The sequence below is a fragment of the Chiloscyllium plagiosum genome, chromosome 18, assembly GCF_004010195.1.
Source record: "Chiloscyllium plagiosum isolate BGI_BamShark_2017 chromosome 18, ASM401019v2, whole genome shotgun sequence".
NCBI classification, from domain to species: domain Eukaryota; kingdom Metazoa; phylum Chordata; class Chondrichthyes; order Orectolobiformes; family Hemiscylliidae; genus Chiloscyllium; species Chiloscyllium plagiosum.
In genome coordinates, this window is record NC_057727.1 from 40075740 (window position 1) to 40098309 (window position 22570).

At 38.2% G+C, this 22570-nt stretch overlaps 1 protein-coding gene across 6 annotated transcripts in view; it reads right to left on the minus strand.

The window, feature by feature from the left end:
* The window catches only part of magi1b (membrane associated guanylate kinase, WW and PDZ domain containing 1b), a 453246-nt gene that overhangs the window by 173663 nt on the left and 257013 nt on the right, over positions 1 to 22570 (minus strand). The gene's annotated exons all lie outside the window — the stretch shown is intronic.

Consider the following 22570-nt stretch of genomic DNA (forward strand, 5'->3'; position numbering starts at 1 on the left):
CTACTATAATGTAGGAAAAGCAATGCTACCAGACAATTGTTTTCATATCTTGAATCCTTCCAGTTTTAATTGACAAAGTTGACACAGCATGGCTTGTGAGAACAACTTACAAGGATAAAAATCACACAACACCAGGTTATAGTCCAACAGGTTTAATTGGAAGCACTAGATTTCGGAGCGCCACTCCTTCATCAGGTGGTTGTGGAGTACACAATTGTAAGACACAGAATTTATAGCAAAAGTTTACAGTGTGATGTAACTGAAATTATACATTGAAAAATACCTTGATTGTTTTTTTTTAAGTCTTTCATCCGTTCGAATACCATGATAGTTTCACTTGTTTCATGTGTAAAACACAAAACCTTTTTTGAAAGTTACATTCTCAGGTTAACTGTAACAATTGGTGTTAACCAGACAATATGTTGATGGTGTTAGCCCCCTGTGTTCTCTGTCTGTGCCATAATGTTCAGACTGATTCTAATCTAAAAAGTGAGATAAGAGAGCCTTACATGAATTCATGCAGTTTTTGAGCAAAGTACAATATAACTCTTCAAGTACAAATTCACCCCACAAACATATGTATATGCGTGCGTGTGGGTGTGTGTGTGTGTGTCTGTCTGTCTGTCTGGGGTACCACCTGAATGTAATGGGAGTGTGTGTGAGACCGTCTGTATGTTGTGGGAGTGTGTGTGTGAGACTGCCTGTGTGCATGTCTGTGTGTATATGTGTGTGTATAAGAGTGTGAGTGTGAGTGTGTGTATACTGCAATGGTGGTCACTTGTAGTGTGACATGAATCGAAGGTCCTGGTTGAGGCCTTCCCTATGGGTACCGAACTTAGCTATCAGTCTCTGCTCGGCCACTTTTCACTGCTGCCTGTCCCGAAGTCTGCCTTGGAGGATGGTCACCTGAAGGTCAGAGGTCGAATGTCCTGCACTGCTGAAGTGTTTCCAAACTGGGAGGGAACACTCCTGTCTGTTGATTGTTGTGCGGTGCCCATTCATCCATTGGAGTGAAGGGTTTGTTTCCGTGGTGTACATCTCTATGACAATGATATGAAGGAAGAAGATTGACTAACCTTGCATTCCATTGAGTGAGCTGCCAGAGGATGGGAATGGATACTACGGTGGGACAGAGGAAATACAAACAGGCAAACACCTCAAAATGGGAGGAAAACCCATGGAGAGCTGGCAGGGGTGGGTAATCCTTGGTGGTGATGATGGTGGGGGTTGGGGAGGAGGGAGGGAGGGAGAAGTGAGTGATAGGACTGAGTAGCCTGTCATGGTGAACACTTCCAACCTTCCCACCAAAAGCCTGAAGAGTGAGATCTGGCAGACTTCAAACCTGGCTCTCACCTCTCCCCACTGTGGTTATTAACTGACCACCTAAGGGCCTCAGTTAGTCAAAGAACAGATGGGCACCCTGATTCCTCTCCTCCTGCCCCTAATACTGCAGTGAAGTCCAGGGAGAGGGGATAGGCAATAGGAAACCTACCCTAGTCATTAGGTCCAATGTAAAAAGCACTCTGCTCCCACAGACCAGCTCCTGGGGGAGTGTAAATTCCTGCCGACAATTCAATTCACCAGACTTTTGGTCATCATACGTAATATTGCTTTATGTGACTGCATGTGAAATTTTATTTCATAGCACTCCTGTAAAATGCCTTGAGAGGTTTTAGTACAGTAAAGGTGCGACATCAATCAACATTTTCTTGTGGCACTCTACAAGCCTTATACTACAATTGAAATTTGATTGTAGAGTATTTCTGGAAATTAAATGACACTTTCTGAAAAGATGCAGAGTGTAGCCTGCACTCATCATTTTATGGTGCTCCTGTGGAAATAATGGCTCTATGTTGGAGGCAGCAAATCCAGTACCGGTGTAGGAGTCACTTAGGCAGAAATACTCTGTATGACATGATGTTAGCATCTTTAGTTTAAGCAGAATTTAATCAAAGTCAGCAATATACAATTTACTTTTAAGAAATTTGAAGTGCATTTGATGGAATCCTTATTAGTCATCACCCATGAAAAAGTCTTGAAAATGAAATAATTTGTTTTTATTTTATAAGTGTGAACACAGGCTCCAACAGTAGCTTTTGCATGAACAGAATGAAACAGGTCTCAAAACTTGTTCTTTGTGCTCTACTGAATTGGTTCTTTTCAGATGCCAGAACAATAGGGAGGTGTTACAGTTGTCTCAAGTGGTCCTCAACTGGACAGGAGGAGAAAAACCAGTAAAACGTTCTTGCGCCCAGTCTCTGCAGGCTTGGTTCAGTCAATAGAACAAAAGAATTGCTTGCTTAGGTTAAATAAACTGTCAATATTCAATATCTACACTCACATATATAGGTGCTTGAATGGGATTTCAGAGAGGTTTCAGAATAGCCCAGCTGGAGTCAATGCTTCAGGCAAAAAAGGGAAACAGTTGGACTGAGTGGGAGGATAGAGATGTCAAAAATGAACATATTGAGCTGGATCATCATTAACTACCCATTCTTCCTTAAAGCTGTAATGTTAACCTATAATTAACATTCCATCATGTATAGATAGGAGCTAGAAACACATAACCTGAATCTCTCATCTCCTCTATTTTTACAGCAGAGTTTAAATGTTATTATTGCAATTAACATACTCATGCTGTTGACTTCTAACCTCAAGCTTCAGCTTTATAATTGTTAAGACTATAGATCAAAATGTAGGAGGGGAGGGTGTCACTTGTGTACGTATCCACAATTTTTGCGCGTGCACGTACACACACAAAATTCTGATAGGATGGCAGCCATACCGAGTGTACTCCTATTTCTTTATTCCTTATCAATTATCAGTGGCTTCTGACTTCTCACCATATCAATGTCCATATGACCATAAGACATAGGAGTAGAATTACACTATTCAGCCCATCGAGACTATTCCACCATTCGATCATGGCTAATATGTTTCTCAACTCTATTCTCCTGCCTTCTCCCCATAACTCTTGATCTCCTTACTAATCAAGAACGTGTCTTAAATATACCCAATAATTTGGCCTCCACAACCTTCTACAGCAATGATTTCCACAGATTTACCAACTGAAGAAATTCCTCTCTGTCTCAGTTCTAAAGAGTTGACACTTCACCCTGAGGCTATGCCCTCTAGTTCTAATCTCTTCTAATCATGGAAACATCTTCTCCACATCCACTCTATCCAGGCCTCTCAGTATTCTTCAGTTTCAATTAGTTCCCCTTCATCCATCAAGTAAAGGTCCAGAGTCCTCAATTGCTCCTCATATGATAAGCCCTTTATCCCTGGGATCATTCTTGTATACCTCCTCTGGACTCTCTCCAATGCCAGCGCATCCTTCCTGAGATATGGGGCCCAAAACTGCTCATAATATTCCAAATGAGGCCTAGGGCCTTATATAGGTATGTCAGCAGTACGTCCCTGCTCTTGTATTCTAGCCCTCGTAAAATTAAAGCTAACATTGCATTTGCCTTCCTAACTGCCAACTGAACCTGCATGCTCACCTGAAAAGAATGCTGAAATAGGATTCCTAACTCCCTTTGTGCTCAAGATTTCTGAAGCCTTTCTCTGTTCAAAAATAGTCTACACTGCTATTCAAAGTTCTTATGCTTTTTTTCTCCATATAGTTACTCACTTTAATCATACTTGATTCCTCCAAATGTAAATTCACCCCCTTCTTTCATCAATTCTGATTGCTATTTCTTTCTCATTCTGCTGTACCATCAGACATCCTGTCACTGCAGAGATGCAGGCTGAATTCATTCTATAAGTCATTTTGTCTTTTCACTTTCATCAAAACTCTTGGGAATTTGGCTCTTTAACTGCACTTGCAGTGCCAATTTCAATCTCTCTCGCCCTTTTCATATTTTCTATCCCCTCACAATTAAGTTGCTTGAGATAATCTATATGCAGGGCATCTTCATTCCCTCCACCAATGGAGAGCTGTAGCTGTAATGGACACCATCTGCAAAACGCAATTCAGCAACTCAACATTGTTTCTTCAAATTAACCTTCCAAACAACCTATCTCTACCACCCAGAAAAACAAGTACAGGAACATTACATCCTCTCCAAAGCTCACAAAAGATTTTAAATTGCTGCTGCTAATTTGTTGGTATTAGAAAATGAAGGCCAATATTTGCATAATTTCCACTGTGGCCACTGGTCACGTCATGGAAATATTGGTCTACAGAATCATAAGCAGGCACCTGGGGCATTTGTCAAAGTAAAACTGAAGTTATTTCATGTCTCCACTTGCAGATTGGCTGCTGTAATGTATGGTGTGCTTTATATAGATACTTTAATATAACTTAGTTCAGCGTTTGGAATTTGAACCAGTGGGATGTGGGTTTTGGTTAGTGACGATAGAATGACAATTTCTTTGAAGAAAAGTATGAGGAGGCTAGTTCTTGGAGGCCAATGGGAATTTGTTTACATCAAGAATGTTTTTATATGTAATAAGGTTAAACAGATCCAAAATGTGTCTGTCAACTAGGGGAAATATAGCTTGAAGAAAGATTTTGGCCTTGGTTTAGGTTTGCTGGATAGGTTAAAAAAAATAGCTCTCCAAAAGAAGGAAGTTAATTTAGAAAGCTCCAAACCAGAAATGTTTGGTTAAAATTTTGAAGAACTTACAAGAAGCTGAGAAATTCTATACTCAGTCATATGAATTTAACCTTTTCCTCTATAAATTTGTTTCATTGTTAAAACCAAATCTGCATTTTGCATGCTTGTGTTTTATTAAACTTATTAAAACCAAAAATATTTTTAAAAAGATCTAATGAGCCTGACTTCAATCTGGGATCTGACTTGTCCTATAACAACCATTTGGAGGTGCCAGTGTTAGAGTGGTTGTGGCCACAACCACCTGATGAAGGAGCGGCGTTCCGAAAGCTAGTGCTTCCAAATCACCCTGTTGGACTACAACCTGGTGTTGTGTGATTTTTAACTTTGTAATAACACCTACCTGGATCATACACTGGTGAGCCTGCTGTACACTGAGTGCTGGAGGGCCACCTTTTGAAATCATGCCATTAAATGCAAGGGCACCCTAGTAATTTTTAGTAACAGGGTGACTTGCTCCTTCAAAGAACTAACGCAGTTAAAATAGGCCAACGGCCTTTAGCTATCCTGTAACCATGGTGATGCCACAATGTTCTCTTTTGTTTGGTAAAGTATTAGTTTGAGTATGTGAAACTTTCATATTATGTCCATTTAAATCTCAAAATCTATGCTTTGGTGTGATAAATTAAGATGAGAAAACATGATCAAATGTATTGCCTCAGATACAATTTCATTGTTTACTGACGTTTAATACATTTTTATTGATGTGCTGAAGCAGGCTTTAGGCACAATATATTGACATGTTTTAAAAAAGGTATATTCTGACAATGGGGCAATTCAAATCCAACAATATACAGTACTGTCAATTCGAAATTACCTATGAACAAGTAGCACGTACTCATTTCACAACTCATAGCGTAATACAATTTAAATAATTACAGAATTCCATTATTTCATTGTTTTGTACACCAGTTAGATGTAATAGTGAGAACCTGTAACTTTTCAAACAGAAAACACTTGAAATACTCAACTGGTCAGGCACCATCAACAAAAAGAAAAACACAGTTAGGAGGTGAAATGCTATGGTGCCTGAACAATGTGAGTCAATGGGAGGAATGTGATGGAACTGCACAAGTAGTCTAGTGAGGCCTATCTTGATGTTAGGGAAAATCCCCTGCACATTGTAATTATGTCCTGGACATTACTAAGGGGGATTATTGCTTGTTAATTACCTTTTTTACTGCAGATTTCACTTCACTGATTTGGACTCCCTGTCAAACAAAGTAGACACCAAGAATTCTTGACATTAAATCGAAGCTGGTATCTAACAACTGGCAGCTTGCTCGAAAGGACCTCCATGTGGGGCTTCAGGCACCAACATCTCAGGCACATTCTTTGGGCACTGGCCACATGTACTCCACATTCAGAGGCATGGGCATCTGATGTTTCAGCCTTTAAGAAGTCAATTACACATCTCTGGTTCACGTATAGCTCACACCTGCACTTCCATGCTGCACCCCCTGCACTGAACCATGCTGCATCTCATGGCTGTTCGCTCACTCTCTTAGTGCTCACACACTGAGCTGGACTGCATATACACAGCAACCCTGCCTTGCCTTACCTTGCCCCTCAGCCAAAGATACCAGACTCATATGGTTGGCATGGTCTGGTTTTGTAGCCTGCAGTGCTGGTCCTGAGGGAAGAGAAGAACCTGCGTCTACAACCCTTCTCCAAGTCCCTTTCTGCAAAGGGCTCATCTTCCCTTGTCTACCATGTTCAGGCAAATGTCAAGAACTGTGTCGGGCAGTTTCATACTAACGGTGCTTGTTGGCTACACAACAGCCATTAAACAAATGGCAGTAAATTCCAGGATATCTGGGCACTGGTGAGTCGTTTTGAGTATGGTGCCTGGTAGAATGGGATTAGAATCAGGTGAGAGGGGCACCATAAGGGCTAGAAAGGTAGTGTATGAGGCCCCACAGAGAGAGACTCCATGAAATCCAAAGAAACTGACACTTAATTAAAAAAAATTGTAAATATGATCCAATGTTTCAGATCTGTGACATTTCATCAGATACAGGAAATGTTTAAAATGTAACAGGCTTTGAGCAAAAAAAAGAGGAAAATGAGAATAACAGCAAAGAGGAAGATCTGCAACAAGATGTAAAGCAGGAGAGAGTACATGACCAAAGGTTTCATGGTAAAGGGCAATGTTGAGTCCAGAAGGCTGTAAAGAATTCAGATGAGAAATCAGATGTTGTTTCTTGAGCATGCATCGAGTTTAGCTGTAATAGTGCAACAGGCCAAAGACTATAATGTCAGAGTAAAATAAGGTAGAGAATTAAAATGACAGATGACTGGGAGCTCAAGGTTATGCTTGTGGGCTGATGAAAAGTTTACTGTAAAGCCATTTTGTCAGTATGCATTGATCCTCTCATGTCTTTACATAGATGCTATCAGACCTATTGCTTTTCTGATTTATTTCAGATTTCTAGCATCTACAGTTTCTTTGCTTTTGCAAGTTTTCAAGTTTCCCCGTTCATACTGCACCATAGTTTATAAACCTGTTCAATCCATTTTACTTCAAAACACATTCAATCATGTACCATGAGGTATAACGGAAATATTTTAAAACATTAAAATAATTTAGCAAAATATTAATTTTCCAAAATGAAACTTAATGAAGTCATTAGCACATAAAGATCCACCATTTTATTATCAATTACTGCTGCTTTTATTACCGCTGAAAGCTATGATTGTCACTTTTTGGCAGCATAAAAAATATATGCGAAAGGAAACAAAAGATACAACTTTTGGTTGTCAAGTATTATTTGTCATCTGGTGCAGACATCATACACCTTGCTAAATCATCTCTTTGGATCATCAGCTGCACCAACATCGCTGGAGACAGGAAAGGAAATGCTGGGATTGACTGGCCTTTAAATCACTTGAAAATTATATTTTTCAAAACTACACGATTTAATAATCTAACCATATTTGTCATTGGCCAAGCCAGTTGGATTTACAAGTCACATGCATTCTGAAAATAGCAAATATTACGTGCAATATACTATCTACGGTTACACAATAATTCTCCAAGCCCGTAGCAGCAATCAATTTATGAGGCAAAGAAGCATTACCTTGGAGTTCAGTGAATAGGCATGCAATTCTTAAAAATATATATTTCATCATTTACCCTTGTTATCATCTGTAAATAAGCACTACAGATGCATCATTGACCTATCTTAATTACTGAAACAATATACAATAATTCAATTAAAAATATCACTAACAAAAGCCCTTATACAGGTTTAAATAAAATGTTCTAGCAGAACATTAACCTATTTTTATGATTTGGTTATTTCTTTGCTTTGTTTCATAGTTAATTAAAAGTTATGTGCATTTGTAGTGCTCAATGATTAAATGTAACTGATTGTTTTTAATGAAGAAGTTCAATAAATAAGTGAAAACATGTAATACTGAACAGATCAAAAGCAGAATTCAAACAGAACCCATATCGTTAGTCCACTGCCCCCATAATGCTACATAAGATGCGTTCCGCTCAGAAAGTACTACATTAAAGTGTGAGAAAAGCAAAACACTATTCTTGATGACTCCAAAACTGCATCAATTTGGCCTTAACCCATCATTTATAACAAACAAAGCAAAACAGAGATTTTTCAAATACATGTTTGAAATTAAAGAACTTTGCTCTCCCCAAATTGTAAGGTACTTGATCAATCCACTTGCAAGGTTACAAGACCGTTCTTTCCAACACCTTGATTTGGTGCCACCATGTGGTTCACCTCCAGGTCTTACAAAATGTGAAACTCGAAGAAGGCAAGAAGCTGTCTGTCATGATCACCAGTTGAAAATTGGAAAAATAATGCTCCATTACTCTCATTCCAAAATATAAATGAATAAAAAAACACAGAAGATTCAGCTGAATTACCTGTAATCATACATAGCTAAAAAAGATTGGCTACAGGCTACAAGAAGCATAAAAGGTAAAAACTAAGAACTGAATTTGAATACACACATAGCCTTTCAAAAAAACCCAGATGAATTGACAATGCAAACAGAAATGAATAAGTATTATATGAGACAAGGCTAGATTGGGATCTAAATAACAGAGTGTAGGGCATTTAGGAAGGACATCGAGCTAAAGATCTGCTAATTAATTATTGTATTTGCCTAACGTATCTGGAACACATAAATTCAAGAACCCAGGATGTTAAAGTAGTTTGTGTAAAGATGAAAAATAATAAAGTGAGAAAGTCACTTTTGGGGACAGCGTTCATGTCCCCTAATAGTAACTGCATGGTAGGATGAAGCATAAAGGAAGAAATAATGGGAACTTGTCAGAAAATATGGTGATAATCATGGGAGATTTAGACTGGAAATATAAGGACAAAGGTAGTCTAGATGAGAAGTCCAAAAAATGCTTTCAAGATAGTTTCCTAGAACTGTGCATTCTGGATCCAACTAGACAGCAGGCTATACAGGTCGTTCCTGTCTCACACGCATTTTATCAATATGAACTGACTACAACGTGATTGACGAATTGTGGACGCTGAGATGAAGGGCTTCCTGATTAAGAGCTTTTCCCAAAATGTCGATTTTCCTGCTCCTCGGATGCTGCCTGACATGCTGTGTTTTTGCAGCACTAATCTAATCTCCAGCATCTGCAGTACCCACTTCACCAAATTGTGGATGCTATTTAGATAATGCAAACTTTCTACTGAACAGGTATGACTATTTTCTATAGCAACCTTTTACAGCACAATTTTCAATAGCGGTTTTCCACAGCACAATTTTATATCATGCAAGGTTGCAGAGAAACGCAACTGTCACTTTATAGCAGAATGACCTGTACCAGGTCTGGTATTGTGCAATGAGATAGGACCTCACTGTAAAGATATTCCCAGGTATCAGCAACCATAATATAATTGAATTTTAGATATAATTTGAGGGAGAAAGAAGTGGGTCCAAGATAAAAAATGGCAATTATGAAGTCATGAAAGCAGAGCTAATTAATGTGAATTGGCAAATTAGGTGAAGGGATAGATCAACAGAGATGCAGTGGCAGGTATTTTAGGCAATATTTTGCAATACACAAAAAAACATTCCAATGAAAAAGAGTTTCGATTGATGATTAACAAAGAACTAACAAAATGAGCAATGGTCATTTTAAAAACAAAAGTGCATCTTTGAAATTAATAACCAAAAATGATGAGGCAGCATATGCATTGAACAGGAATTTTGCACATGTAATCATTATGGAGGATACAGTAACATCCCAGAAATAGTTGTAAATCAGGAAATGGAAGAACTCAAGAAAATTACTATCACCAGGGATGTGCTGAGTAAATTGTTGAGCTCTGGGCCATCAAGCACTTATGGCAATTAGCAAGTCTTTATGAACTTCATCCTCAGGTCTTAAAAGAAGTGGTTAGTAGGATGATCAATGCAATGTTTTGCTTACTTTTCCATAATTCCCTTTATTTGGGAAAATTCAATTGGATTGAAAACTAGCACATTTATGTACTTCATACAAAAAGAGAGAGACAGATAACAGCAAACAACAGCCCATTTAGCTTAACAGCTATCATGGAGTGGATGACAAAAGCTTATCAATGACTTCATAGTAGCGCACTTAGAGATGTTCAAGCTAATCAGCCAAAGTCACATTGATTTGTCAATATGCAACCACCCTATTCTTTAAGCAAGAAACCTGCTCTATAGATAAAGGGGAACCAGTGGATGTATTGTACTTAGATTTCAAGAAGGCATTTGATAAAGTGCCACATCAAAGTTTGCGAAAAATAAGAGCTCACAGTAAGTGACATAATACCATAGCTAGAAGATTGACAAGCAGGAGGCTAGAAGAACACAGCACGCCAAGCAGTATCAGGAAGTGGACAACTTGACGTTTTGGGTGTAACCCTTTTTCAGCATTTGCAGTCGTTTTGTCTCTATAGGTAGAAGTTTGGCAAGCTAATATGTCACAAAAGTTGGGGAAATGTGTCATTTTCTAGTTGGCAAGATATGGCAAGTGGTGTACCAGAGGAATTTGAGGCTTAGGCTTTGAGGCTACAAAATTAAATAGATAGATAAAGTGAGTGGGTAAAGATCTGTCAAGTGTAGTACAATATCGGAAAATGTAAAATTGCCCATTTTGGCAGAAAAATTGAAAAATAAATATATTATCTAAATGGTGAGAGATTGCAGTGCACCAAGTCATAGAGCAATCTGGGTATGCTAGTGTAGGTTATTGTGGGTAGGCTGGAATAGAGTAATCAAACCAACCATGATCTTACTGAAATGTGGAACAGGATTGAGACGGTGAGTAGCCTACATATGCTCCTATACGTTTGTATGTAGGTAACATAAAATAAATCCCTCAAACAATCTACAGATGACTCCATAAGTAATTGCATCCTTTGTTAGGGTGGGCTAGATGAACCTAAAAGATAGGAGGTCTGTCTCTGTAGAATTAATCGAGAATTATCCAACTTTTAACCACAAGGCAGCCTTATTTTACCTTGGGCAGCCATCCATGAGCTGCAACACTAAATGACCTTCACAACTTCAATTGAACATTTTTAATTCAGCTACCAAGACTGAATGACTTCTTTGACTTCCGTGGTTCAAGTGTTACCGTATAAAGCGCAATCAGTATTTATATCTTATTCATTGAAGAAAAATATCCTTCTTGTGTTTTCAATTTCTTTTTGTCCTTTTTAACCTCAGCTACTTTTGAATATCTGTACAATCTTTTATAATGACCCTTCACAATGTACATTTTGGAACAGATGTTACCTGCATACAAACTAGACATTGATGTTTTCCATAAACATCCATGATTAAATTTATTTCTCCTGGCATTGTCAACATGTCCTGTTTTCAGCTTGGATTTTAGATTTCTTTGTACAATAAACTAACATCTGCAGTGCTGTTTTCAGGATGGCCTTTATGTGAACACATGGAGGTTTTTTTTCTCAAATATGTGGCAAATGGGTAGGAAGATTAAAAGACATGTGAATGTTACCATGGAAACAGATCAGCAATCCTTCCATTTGGGAAGAGACACGAGAACGTTCAATTGCTATTACAAGTCTGAATATCATCATTAATCATTAAGCAAAAGCCAGCAGAAAACAAACTGTGAGAGTTAAATATACATCTACTAAATCTTGTGGGCCACATAAAATTGAGAGTTAGACCACCACAGCTAGGGCAATGGCTGGTTGTAGCAATAATCTAAAGGAGAGGAATGTGTGCACAGATAACAGCCAGAATTTGCTGTTCACAATCAATGTCTCGTGTCCTTTTACCTTGTACACCAATGCATTAACTCAAGTGAAATGATAGCTGACAGCAGATTAAGATGTATAAATTCCATAGTCAGAGAGTCTGCTGGCATCTACCACTCATCCTCACATATATAAAGGCCAATTTCAACACCATTGGGCTATTGGCAGTCTGGCTATTTCCTCAGTAAAGTCACAACCAACAGGATAGAGAAAGGCAATGTAGGAAACCAGATAAGGAAGAGAGACAGATCAAAAAAAATCAATACCATGACCAGTTGAAAGTGATACTATTCTTTCTTTCATTGCTGAAAAAGAGTGCTAGGTTTTTGAATCATTCATTCTAACCATCAGTCAAGTTGACAGGCAGTGCTTCAGATTCAGTGGAGAGTGTGTAAGCTTATACCAGAATCATTTCATTCACTGGGATTGGATGTTGTTCGTGTCAATTGTCACAGCCTATGGTGGCAGGATGGAGTTTGTGAATGGGTTAAGTAAGAGGACACAAGGCTGTCAGAACAATCTGAGCAATTAGACAACTGGAACGATGATTGTTTAAACTACCCTACTCAAATGGAAGGTAGCAACAAATAATATCAATCAAATTATTTTGAGGGAGTTAAAACTATGTTAGAAACCCACAAATTAGTAATAACAGAGGATTAGAGAATTTCAAAACCAATTCAATTGCATTTTCTCCCATTGCCAGCTGAAGCAGAAAAATGAACTGTGACTTTTGGGAAATAAAATTATTGACATGTTTGAGAAGAAATGTATTTGTATTTATACATAACACCTCAGGAATTCCCCAAGGATTCATAACTAATAGTTTCATTTTGAAGTTTAATCACTACTGATATGTCAACCAAAGCTGTAGCAAACATGCATTCAGCAAGATCCACAATCAGTAAATGAGATAGATGGCCCATTCATGTTTAAAGGAGGAAAGCATATCAGCACACAGGGAGAAATCTTTTGAACTGTATCAAAAGTTCTGTTGTTCACTTAAGCAAGCAGATGTGTATTAGTTTGACATCTCTGAAATTTCAAAGAATGCATTATTGAAACATGTAAGATTCTTAAGGGACTTGACAGGGTAAATGCAGAGAGGATACTTCCCCTCATGGGAAAGTCCAGAACCAGAGGGCATAGCCTCAGATTAAAAGGGTGCCCATTTAAGGCTAAGATGAGGAGGAACTTCTTCTCTCTGAGGGTTGAGAGACTTTGAAACTCTTTGGAACAGAAAGTTGTGGGGGCAGAGTCCTTATATATATTTAAGTCTGAGATAAATAGATGTTTATTAGTCAGAGAATCAAAGGTTATGGGGCAAGGGCAGGACTGTGGATGTGTAGAATATCAGCTCAAAACAAGTTCCAGGGGCCAAACTGCCCATCCCTGTTCCTATTTCTTATGGACATATCTCATGTGAAAGTAATGCAACACTTTCTCAGTATTTCATAGAAATTGGATTTGAATCCATAAAAGGACTTTTTGATCTTGACTACCTTTCTTTAATCTTCATTATTCAGTTCCTGCAGCATGTTTGTCTAAAAATCTCAAAACTCTGTTTTTCAAACGTTCAGCAATATGCTTTGTTCAATAACATTAAATCCACAGGACGATAAATTATTAACAAACTACTGGAATTATTCTCAAACTTCTGTAGAATCTATATTAGTAATCAATGGCACACTATATGAAATCCCCAATTATTAACATGGCGACATTCTAATTGAGAGGTACCAACTACCAATGGTCTGAAGTTGAGCACTGAGTTCAGTATCTCCTGTGTCAGATACTGAATTATCAATGTGAGTGATCAGGACACAGAATCGTCAGCTATTGCTTGTACTCATGTCATTGTTCTAGAAATCATGGAGTCATGATCATTAAATGTGCAAAATGCCACATTTATTAAAATTTATAAAGATTGATTTGGTTTGGGACTGTGTCTTTTAAGTTCAAATGAAGAGGGTCCCTTGACCAATTCTGAAGTCTGATTCACAGCAAGTTGGCTGGTATGATTATTAGAGGTAAGATTAAAAGTGGGCTCAAACCGTTTTGCAGGGAATAAATGTGTATACTTATGCCAATATTTTCACTTGGAGAAAGTGGCAGCAACCTCGGTACTAACGGCAGGTAGACTGTGAGTATCTCAAGTCCCAGGGAAGTGTTGAGAATGTTAGGTTGCAAACAGTTGTGTAATAAATTGTTCATTTATTTCCAAGATAAAAGGTAGTCTAGGTATTTAGGAAAATTAACCAAGATTTCTATATGGATACAAGGCCCAAATGGTTCATGTTACCTCAGAGATGGGCAATCAGAGGAGAAGTGTTTATGATATTTCTGAAAACCCCAACAAGGTTAGTTTGTCAGAGTCCAGGTCAGGAGAGCAACTGCAGGCAGAAGCTATTTTGGTTCACTGCACATGACTGCTGGTGCTTGGACTGAAATGATCACATTAACAAGGAGTTAGAACTAAGTTGGAAGATCGCCATGCATGCACAAGAGAAAAAAACCTCTGGAGGAGAGACTTCACCATGAAAGACAGTTCTGAGGTTACAAGTTCTCAGGACTGAGAACACAAAAGAATGGAAGAAAACCTCTGGAGCTAAGAAGAACCTCAAGACCGTCTCTAAGAAATTTGAATGTGTACGTTAAGGACTATTTAAAATATATCTCTATGTTTTCATAGTGCTATTAAAGGGGAATGCTTGTGATGTAGAGATTGATTAGTCAAACAAAGTGTTCTGAAATTTTTTGTTATAGTAACTCTTATTTAGTAAACCTTATCACGTCATGCTTTCAGTATTCGCTGAAAGTTTTTAAAAAAAAATTATAGCTCTCTACGGAGATTGTAGCAATCAGAAAATAACAAGTGAATATTTCACGGAAATGAACTTCAGCATTTGCTTTTCTTTTCTCAGGTCCCTTATATAATACTCCAATTCCCAACTGGAAGTACAGGAAGATTATGTTGTCTTATGCTCTCTGCCAAAAATAATTTGCAACTAACAAGGTGATGAAATGTACAGCAGTGGGAAGCATGTAACGCAGTAGGTGGCATGTACAGCAATTTGGAAAGGTTCTTCAAGTATTTATTTTTTCCATGTATAGAAGCATCTTACTTTCAATCAATATTTCTACCAGATGGTCTGACCAAGACAAAGAATCAAGTTACCAATCTGAAGCATACCTAATAAGGGTTCATATTCCTAATGCATCGAGCCTTCACTCTTCATTCTTAATGGTGACCTTGATAACGGACCTCAAATTCTCATTTAAGCATCTTAATTTTATAAAAGAAAGTAAATTGAAACCACAAAAAAACGAAAAGGGCAAAGAAATTTGCTTTAATTTCTAGTTTTCAATTGATAACAAAATAGCCCAAGCTTATAGAGACATAAATCAAAAAGCACGCCAGACCCAGCTATCTCACAAAATAGAAGCACGAGTCAATAAAAGCTCCCTGGTCAAACATACATACCACATATACACATACACATACATACACAAATACATACATATATGTAATATATATATATACACAAGTATTGTAATGATTGTCTTTCAGGAAATTCACAAATCCAAAACAATCTTCAACGAGATTTGGATGATTCAAGAGATTTTATTTTCATTCCGTATAGGATAATTGTATTTCATTATGTAAACCAAACAGACATTGTGCTTGGGAGCAACCAAACCGCATGCACTTCCATTCAGAGGCAAAGTAGAAGATACAATAGTAGGGAAATAGAAGCTTAGTAGTAATATCAGGGAGATGCTCAGTGACACTAATGATCCTCAGCCAGAGACTCAAAATGTCTCCACAGCAGGTCAGATGAAGGAAGTTACATTAAAGTCACTTTGGGTGCATGGATGACAAGCGTCTGTACAGAATTAGAGTTGACACAAATATAGCACTTTGCATAACAGTGCTGTGATCTGATCCAATGTGTGAAGGTTTCTCACTGTCCATATTTCCCTTGGTGACTAAATTGAAGGGTGATAATTACCTGAGACACTCACATGAGCTTCATGTGGAGCACAGTGAAGACACCAATGCTCTCATTCTTGGTTGAGAAACATAACTTCTGCCAAGCAAGAATTTAAACATTTGCATGATGAAACAGGAAAAACACAGAAGGTGTAGAAGGGTCACTGGACTTGAAACATTAACTCTGCCTTCTCCTCACAGATGCTGCCTGACTAGGTGCTGTGTTTTATGTTTGTGTTTATGATTTCCAGCAGCTGCAGTTCTTTGGGATTTTGTTTTTGAGCTTTTCTATAAGAAAACGGTTTGATTATGAACAATCCAACTAACAGAAGAAATTTGCAATCATTGGAGCTTGGAAGAAGACTTCTACCGAGTCTAAAGAAGGCCTCACAAGTATAGTCAAGATTGTGAACACACCGGTTTCCTGATTTAACATCACTGTGCTCATAACTGTAATTTCAGTAGATTGGGGTGTTAACAGACATACTAACACATACAAAAGAAGATTCTAACCATGGAGTTTGTGAAAACTGACCTGTCTAAAAGGTTCTGAGAACATAATACATACTTTTTAACCCACTGTCAGGAAACTGTTTTTTTTTGCCTTCTGTCCAATGAAGCTCCCAGCAGATTCCACCCATTGTGTTCAACTAGTGGTCAGAACAACATGACTACAATATCTCCAATGGGTATGAAAACAGTACAAGGATAAAGCTAGAAATAGAATTTTTAAAATCCCTTTTATACCTGTTCAAATATAATAAGTGCATGTGCCTTTCTGATTTCTGGTCATTATAAATGGGATGTAATTTGCCAAATAAAATAACTTATGAATGAGAATGCATTTTGTAGATATGTATTTTTTTTATTTGCAGTTAGGTTAAACATAAGTCAGTAATCCACAACACTTAAGAATGATATAAAACATTCACACTTCTGCAATTTCCAGTACTTCCTTGTCTAGATTAATTAAAAAAAACAAAAGTTTTCTTTTAAAACAGTCATATGTTTTGCATTCCTGGCCTTATGTTCCAATGACTCAATACAGTAATTAAATGGTCACCAAAGTTCCCATTCTGGTAAATCAGTGTTCTCAAAGTACCAGGGTAACAAGTGCCCGATATTGCCTTGGAAGCAGTGTCAGGAAACACCAGAAACAATACCCAGGCTGCCAGGTGCAAAGTTAGACCATAAGACGTGCGAGCTGAAATGGCTCATTCTGCCATCAAATCTGCTCTGCCATTCAATGAGATCACAGTTGATCTGATAATCCTCAACTCCACTTTCCTGCCTTTTCCCTATAACCCTTGATTCCCTTATTAAATAAAGATCCGTCTATCTCAGCCTTGAATATATCGCGACTCAACCTTGACAGCTCGTTGTGGTAAAGAATTCCACAGTTTCACTATCCCCTGAGAGAAGAAATTCCGCCTCATCTCCATTATATGGGGACTCCCTTACTTTGAGATTAAGACTCTGGTCCTAAACCTTCTGAAAAGGACAGTACCTTTCATTATATCTGTTGACAGGATCTTTTAACAGTTCCAATGCATTTACGTACATGTTATGCAAATGATGTTTGCAATTAATAATCCTAAAGGGCACTGCATCTCTCCCAAAAGAGAACTTATTTTTCTCAAAAGGCACTTGACATGTCTAGGACCATATTTAAAACGGTACCTTACCTCTCCTCTGTCTAGATCTGTTACTAGATCTGTCGTGATTCCCACTCCTGGTTAACGAAAATCAGACATGCCTAGAAGCAGCTGCCATTCTTCACTAGCTCCCACTATGAATCATTAAGCGGTATTTTAACCTCTCTTCTCTGAAAATGGTAGGTGCTGTGCTCAGAGTGGGACTTCAAGACACTGACCACAAGAACCATTTTTGAAATGACAGAAAGGCTCTTCATCATTGTAAAAGTTTTTAATATTATTAATCTGCATTAAAATCTCTTCCAGTCCCTTCCCTTCTCTGTAACCACATTCAGTCCAATACTATCTACTCCTCAACTTGTAGTTTATTGATCCTTGTATCTGGTATATCCTCTAAATATCTAGCGATCACTGTCATTTAGTCCTTCAGCTGCCGACACCCATGCTATGGATTTCTCTTCCTCAATCCTGTCTCCTTTCATTAAGTACTTACTAAATTCTACCCCTTAGACCAACATTTTAGTCATTTGAGATATTTTCCTGTTTAGAAGTTGTTAGAATCCTCACCGATTTTTCAATATTGTATATTTTATTATTTTTGGTTTGGAATTGTGAGCCGAGAGTTGAAAGTTACCTTTGGACTGTGAGCAGCAGTTTGCGTTAAGAAAGACAAACTGTTATTTGTTTTGGAGTTAATTGTTGGCCAATCTTTCTGCTATTTTTCTCCACTGCTCATGTTTTTGTTCATTCCAGAAGAATCACCTTCAATTCCCTCATCCAATACAAAACTGTTGGTATATTTTAAAAAACTTCAATTTATTCAAATACAATAAAAATGCATGAAACTGATGCTTCAGTTTCAATTTAAATGGGGTTGTTTGGATACTCAAGAGTAAAGAAATCCAACAACAACGACAGCTAGCTAGCACTATAATTGAAACTGTAAATCAATCCGAGGGGATTTCAGCCTTTTAAATCCTGACCGCCTCTCGGTATCATAAATAAATCAATAACTGAAGTATTAAAAACTTTGGGCAATTAGGTAGTATGGTATCTTTGAACCAAAATTTAGAATTTGTATAATTCTGTTGGGATATAAAGACACTATGGTCCAGAAGCAGGTCATTTCGTTCAACAATTAACTATTCTAAATTAACAGAAAATAAAAGCTCAGATGAATTCTCAATTTTACTTATTTTCCCTTTGCACCCAATAATTTAGAAGAGAAAGATTCAGCCCTAGTTCTACACGAGTTAGCAAAACCAACATAATTCTCACAAAACTAGCCTCAGGCCCCATCACTTTCCCATCAGAACACTGCAATGAGAATATTTTTTGAAGTGAAAACACTTCAATGCACTAAAATCTTCCCGCAAGGACCTGTAACATTCTCCAGCCATACAACACTCTAAAACATTGGTGTTCTTCCAATTCTGGTCTCACTGTGCTTTGTCAATTTTAATCACTCTGTCATGGGTAGCCATGTCTTCAGTTGCTGAGGATTTGAACTCTGGAATGCCTCCCAAAGTCTCCTATCTTTTCTTCCTTCTTTGAGAAGTTCCTTTAATCCTACTAAGTTTTTAACTAGCTGCCTTAATATTTCCTTACAAGACATTTTGTTTGATAATACTTCTATATAAACTGAAGGTGTTGTATTTATCATATCGATAAGATCCTTTCTCCTTTGAAAAATCCAAGTTTCTCTACGAGCAAACAAGTGTGGTGCCCTGCTGTATCACAGGACAATCCAAAACTATGTAAAATAGAAATTTGTGTCTGGTGCTGGTACATGACAGATAGCACTGGATTCTTTGTCTGCAAGGCTTGTTGTGCAATTCTATTGAATGCAAATGGTCTGAATATGAGAGACAGTGTAGAACAGATAGTTGATCTGACATTACTCATTTTGTCTACATCCAGAAATGAAAGCAAGGTATATCTTGTTAAGCACAAGCATAGCTGTAACACAGGCAAAATCAGCAACCAAACAAGAAGTGAATAATTAATAGTTAATGTGCCTTTGGCCATGGGAGGAATATTGACCAGTTCAGCAGAAAACCTCTCAGCTATCTTACAATCATGAATGGGACAAACAGACGTTTTTATGCCAGACAGACTATGCCTCAGTTTACTATTGCAATCAATTTAAAATTTGTGCCCTCTCCCCATATCCTAGTCTGTGTTTCATCAGATAGTCTGTGACTCAATAGTTTTCCCAAAGTTTAATGCAATTAACCTTAATCATTAGTTTCAAAGTTTACATATAAATTATACTTTCTTCCAACACATCTATTCTAAGATGCCTATTTATAATGGATTCAATCAACCTTATTTTGAATACTTCAATCATTTATTCCCTTCCTACCCATACCCATGTTTCTCTTGGACTCTTATCTTTTTAACAGCTGAGGTCTTCTCTTCTGTTTATGTATTTTTTTTATTCTTTCACAGAATGTGGGGATTGCTGGCTAGAAGAGCATTTATTGCCTATCAAAATTTGCCCTCGAGAAGGTGATGCAAATACATCCGCGTTTAGAAAGGCACTTGCAGGATTGTGATCCTGTCCTAGGGAAAGAACAGCAATACCATTCTGAATCAAGATAGTGTGTGGCTTAGAGGAGCCAATGGAAGTAGTAGTATTTGTAAGTAGCTGCTTCCCTCGCCCTGTAAGTTGTAGAGGTTGTGGGCTTGGTGGGTGCTGTTGAATGTGTCTTTTCGTGTGCTGTTTTTTTTTAACCACTCCCACTCTCATTCAAAAATACCCTAAGTTCAATTTACTTGAAAGTCTCAGTCAATCTTTACTTCACCGACAAACTGATTACTTGCAGTTAAAAACAACTCATGTACACATTCTTAGTCTATGTTGTTGCGGATTGAACTCCCTTTGACTATTCATCATGTGGTGCTGTCCTGGTCCTTAGCTTATTACTTATTACCCAGCTTTTAATGCAGTAACACAAGAGAAGAACCCTAGGGAACTGCTACAGCAAATCTTGCAGATAGTGTATGATGTTGCCACTGTGTGTTGGTGGTAGATGGCATGACAATCAAGTGGCTGCTTTAGCCTGGAAGGTGCCGAGATTCTTGGGTGATATTGGGAACTAAACTCATCCAGGCAACTGAAGATTATTCCATTATACTCCCAAATTACGCCTTGTAGATGATAGACAAATAGGAGTCAAAAAGAGACTTACTTGCTGCAGAACTCCCAGTCTTTAATTTGCTCTTACAGGTACAGTGTTTATATGCCTATTCCAGTTTAGCTTCTGATCAATGGTAACTCTTCATCTGGATGTTTTCCTGTAAGTTGTTATCTTTGATTGTGTTTGTTGACCAACTGGACACTAAACATTCAATTTCCTACTGCTGAGAGCGATGAGCTTGGGGTTTGCCAAAAATATTGTTTGATCTGGAGCCAGTGTAGGTTGAGTGGCAACATGAATGGCAGGTTTGGGTAAGAGCACAAGCAGCAAAGTTTGGTGACCTCAAATTCATACGGTAGATGTGGGGTTGTAGCTGAAAATGTATTGGAATAGGTCTATAGAAGGCACAATGGAGGTGTTCAGCAACAGATGAGCTGATGCAAGACCAGAGTTGAGTTATGGTTTGCAGGTGGAATCAAGTGATCTTAGTGATGGCGCGAGAATGTGAGCAGAAACTTACCTTTGGGCAAAACATGGCATCGAGTCTAGTGGTCTAGAACAGTTCCAGGGAGTGGTAGAGAGTCAGTAGCATGGGAAAGGAGTGTGTAGCAGAACTAAAAACAATGGCTTCAGACTGGAATCCAGATAAGTCTAATAATTTAGCAACAATGGAGGATTTAAGTGAGAACTGTGTGTCATCAACATATAAATGAAAATTAAAGCTATGTTCAGATAACATCAACAAGGGACAGCAAGCAAATCAGAAATAGATCCTTTACAGGTACCAGGCATGGTACAAAGTAGGAACAGAAGCTATGACAAGGTGTACTCTGGGTATGATTAGGTAGATTGAATGGAAGCAGGCAAGAGCTCCATCTCTGAATTATAGTGCAGAGGTATTGGATGAGAATGGATGGTTAATGATGTCAAAGGCCATAGGCAAGATGAGAAGGGCAACAAGAAGTAGTTCACGTGAGTTCCAGTCATGTAAGGGTGTAACTTGTGGCTCTGGAAGAGAATCATTCAGCACTGCAGTAAGCATGGAAACTTGACTGAAAGATTAAAAAATGGACTGGGAGAAATAGGAATGATTTGATAGAAGACAATACATTCAAGTACTCAGAGGAAGAAAAAGTAGTTAAAGATGGAGCAACAATTTGCATGAATGGTGCGGTTGAAGGTGGTTTTTTTTGAGGTGGTGGTGGTGACAGCAGATTTAGAGGAGGAGGAGGAAAGCAATTGAAAAAGAGAATCGTCTACAATATCCTGTAGCAGTGGAGTAATAGGATGGTCAGCAACTTAGTGGAAATAGGTTTCAGAGAACACAAGGAAAGGTCTAAGAGGTCATGAGAGAAGACAGGAAAGCAAAGAGAAGAAAATTAAGTACTGCAATATTACAGTGAAAGGAGCTTTAATGATGGACTCATGGTTAAATTGGGATGTAGAAGAGGTAGGTGATGGGATGGACATGATTTTAGTGACAAAGTTGATGAGCCTCTTGAACTTACAATTGGAGATGGAAGGGGCAGGGGAGAGAAGGTCTAAAAAGGCCGTCTACAGTCAAGATGCAAACCACGAGGTATCTCTGCACTCCAGTATGATCCTGGATTAGTGAGTGGTTTTGGTAGAGGATTGCAAGATCAAACAGCACTAGGTAAAAACAATGACTGCAGATGCTGGAAACCAGATTCTGGATTTGTGGTGCTGGAAAAGCACATCAGTTCAGGCAGCATCCAAGGAGCAGGAAAATCGACATTTCGGGCAAAAGCCCTTCATCAGGAATACAGGCAGAGTGCCTGAAGGGTGGAGAGATAAGTGAGAGGAGGGTAGGGGTGGGGAGAAAGTAGCATAGAGTCCAATAGATGAGTGGGGGAGGGGATGAAGGTGATAGGTCAGGGAG